The following is a 3,910-nucleotide window of genomic DNA, read 5'->3' as shown; positions in this document are numbered from 1 at the left end:
CCAAAAGATGAACTGCAACATAAAATTTGAGTTAAGTTCTGATAACTGAATATAACTGAGTTTCTTCTTTAAAAACTTTATCTAACAAATAATGGTGCCTGCTAGTGTGAGGATGACTAGCCCAATTCTCGGCTCTGGAGGCTTTTACACTCGGAGAGGTTGACCACTTCTTTCAAACACATAAATCCAAATCTGAACGAGGAACACCTGCGAGTGTAGGGTAGTTAGTCTTGGCGACCATGACACTCATGCCCACCCGACCCTCATAGATAGGAAGACTAGACCAACTCACGCACACTAGGCCCTCGTGGACAGAGTATCCATTAAACCAACTCATGCATACTATACCCTCGTGGATAAAGTATCTACTAGACCATTTTTTTCTTTTCGTATGTGATCACATATATCAAATATGAGTTGAATCTGAATTAATATAAGCAAATGGCATACCAACAATCAAATCAAACAAAAAAAATTAATTTTTTCTTACATATTGAGTTAACTGAGTTTCTAAATAAGGCAATCTGACTTTTGTAAGATAATTTATTTCATTAACTAATGGTAGATTCATATCAGTTAAAAAATCAAGGATTTTTAAACAACAATCTCAACATTACCCTTAAGAACATCCAAGCACTTTCTTATTAAATAAATTTATGGTCAAATATTTTCTAGTTAGAGTCAAACCCTTAGCTTAGGGAATTGTAAACTCGATATATCTAATGGAGTGCTTACGTTTTTCCCTTAGAGGAACTCTGTGAATTTCGCTTCGCTAATCTACAATTAAGTAGTTACAATCATTCTATGCTACTAACTCAACCCCATAATTCATTAGAGGTATTATTGACTATTAAAATATTTTAATGACTTTCCACCCATAATTCTTATATATTTCATAATCTCTAGTCATAATCTATCATAAAGTTACTAACTTTAGTACTATGAAGGAACGAAACTCACCTTGAGCGATGCCTCAACAAACCCTAGGTTTTGGGTCATAACGAACTCTTTGATTCTTGGGGTGGAAACCTAGGGTTTATGAATTAGAAAGTGTAAAATAACGTTAGTCTAATGATTTTAAATAGAATTCATGGTAGGAATTTTACCTTGGGTGAACAGGTTTATGGTAGGCTATAATTGCGTATTTTATTCCTTTATTGCACTCTAATTTACTGCACTTTTATTGTGTTTGAGCTTTAATCGCTAGTGTTTTGTCCTTATTGAGTGTTTATGTATTGTAGGAGTGATTCCGAGCTATGTAGATGTTATGAAATAAATTTGAGTGATTTGGAGCTTTGAAGTATGAGTAAAAGCCCAAGGGATTAATCCAGGATCGTGATCGGGAGTTGAGGACCAAGTCTGGACGACAAAACACAAGCAAAATCCGTACTCTGAGAAATTATCACTAGTGCGGCGCATGGCGCGCCACGACTGCCCATTTTCCTGGTGTCTGTCAAAAACCAACTCTCTGGATTTTTCCACTAATGCCCCGCATGGCGCGTCACCCCATGCGGCGCGCTTGTGCAATTTTTACAGAGTGAATGTCCTATTTCGGCTAGAAAAAGATGATTTCATCTAGGCCCGACCCTACTTGGTATAAATATATGTAAAAATATTATTCTTGGACTTTTGACACATATTAGACCTATGGAGGCAAAGGAGGAGTGGGAGAAGCAAAAGCACAAGGAGTTCATCATTCAATCCTTACTCAAGACCCGAGTTTGGATCGTTTTATGTTTTCCTTTACTTTAAATATATTTGTGATGAATTGCTCCATATATATGGAGTAGTTCTATTTAGGTTTTAATGGATTTGGTGAATTGATGTTTGTTTATGGATTATAACTCTAGTTTTATATATTAAAGCGTTTTGGATGATTTAACTGTTGCATCTATATTCACTTGTTCATGTAATAGATAGAGACATAACTTGTGATATTTTTGCATTATATTGTTGGTTGAGTTCATTAATTCTTCTTAGTAATAGAAAGAGGCTAGTTGAATCATTGATTAAACCTAGTTAGGAGGATAATCAAGAGAGGAGTTTCCTAAAGACCAATCCACTACGCATTCTTGCATATCTACATGTGCTTAAATTGGTTCATCTTGTGAGGTTGAGACTTAATCGATTGAGTAGTTTCTACTAAATATTTGAACTAATAATTGCGTGAATTTGAGATACTCACTTAAACATTAGAAGTGAATTATTTAGAGTCAGATCGAAAACAATTATCTTGCACCTATCCAATCAACCCCTATTTTCTCCCACTGATAACTTTCTTGATTACCTTTGTTGCAATTGTCATTAGTCAATAGCTTTAGATTCTTAGTTAATTTTACTTATTAATCATATAAATCTCGATTGTTGATTTTTCTGGATAGAGATCATGCTAAAAACTATGACAATACCATTTAGCTCCAATCCATGTGGATACAATATTATACTATACTATCTTTGATTAGCGAGCATAATAAAGTAGTGTTTTGCGCTCGTCGAATTTTGGCGTCGTTGCTGGGGATTGGTAATCAATAGTGTTTGAAATAGTTTTTAGTGCTAATTCAGGAATTTTTCTTTTTCTTTTTCTTTTTCTTTTTTCCTTTTTAAGTTTGGTGTTCTTTGATTATGCGCAGGTTACAACTTCAGAGTGGTGCATGACTAGAACTTCTGCGAAGGAAGTGCTACCATACGATCCAGAGATTGAAAAATAACTGCGATAACTGAAGAAGGAAAGAAATCTCACTGAGACAATAGAAAAGTTTGGGCAATACTAAACCAAAGAACTTATGGCTAGAAACGGTGAATATAATGTAGATTTGGCTGCGAGAGAAGCAGCCCAACGAAGAAAACAAGCTGCACGGGATGTTGAGGAAGCAACTATTAGAGATGCGTGAAACATCTATGAAGAAGAGAGGTGTCTCAGAATTAATCAACATCAACCCTTGCCTGGGAGACCACTTGGCGATTATGCTAGACCGGTCTACAATCAAGGAGTATCAAGTGTTAGACCACCTCCAATTGCAGCAAACAATTTTAAGTTGAAGCAAAGGTTTCTTCAAACCCTACAGAACTACTGTGTTTTTATAGGGAAGCCAAACGAAGATCCAAATACACATCTAATGGACACTTTTCAATACAATGGTGTGTCACAAGATGCAGTGTACTTAAGGTAATTCCCCTTCACACTCAAAGATGATGCAAAGCAGTGGTTTCGAAGCTTACCTAATGGATCGATTCGAACATGGGATGAGATTAATAATAAATTTCTTGATAAATATTTCTCATCAGCTAAGACGGCAAGTTTAGAAGAGAAATCTATAACTTCTGCCAGAAAGATACTGAGACTGTGTTTGAAGAATGAGAGAGGTTTAAGGAGATTGTTAGAAAGTGTCAACATAGCAGAATTGAACTCTGGATGAAACTCCGGGACTTTTGGGATGGATTGACACTGGCCTCACGTAGAACATTGAGCAATGCAGCTGAAGGTCCGTTGATGAAGAAGACTCCAGAGGAGATAGTCATAATTCTTGACGAGTTTTTTGAAGATGCAAATCAATGGCCCTCTGATAGTGCTGAAAGAAGAAGATCAACAGGTGTTCACCAGGTTGATGCTAACATATCTGTGTAGGTACAACTTGATGCTATGGCTAAAGAAATATGAAAGTTAACCTTAGCTACAATACAAAGTGAGCCTCAAGCAGCTTGTGATATATGTGGAAGAGAACACCCTACTCATGAGTGTCAAGCCTCAATTGAGGAAGTAAATGGTGTGGGAAATTATAATGCAATGAGTTAGAGGCACCCCATTTTTTCATGGAGTTCACTTGGAGGTAGTGCAAATGCGTGGCAACAAAATAACTCTAGACCTTAGGGACAATGAGCTCTAGTCTTCCAAAATCAGCAGAGGCAGCAG

At 36.5% G+C, this 3,910-nt stretch overlaps 1 non-coding gene across 1 annotated transcript; it reads right to left on the bottom strand.

Moving 5' to 3' along the window:
• Nucleotides 1-3,295: 3,295 nt before the first annotated feature.
• Nucleotides 3,296-3,402, bottom strand: LOC117276146 (small nucleolar RNA R71). The gene has a single exon (XR_004506373.1). It is a non-coding gene; the product is annotated as a small nucleolar RNA R71 (small nucleolar RNA).
• Nucleotides 3,403-3,910: the final 508 nt, after the last annotated feature.

The sequence above is a fragment of the Nicotiana tomentosiformis genome, chromosome 8, assembly GCF_000390325.3.
Source record: "Nicotiana tomentosiformis chromosome 8, ASM39032v3, whole genome shotgun sequence".
Taxonomy (NCBI): Eukaryota; Viridiplantae; Streptophyta; class Magnoliopsida; order Solanales; family Solanaceae; genus Nicotiana; species Nicotiana tomentosiformis.
Note: the sequence above shows the minus strand (reverse complement) of the source record. Positions and strands in the feature narration are given on the sequence as shown.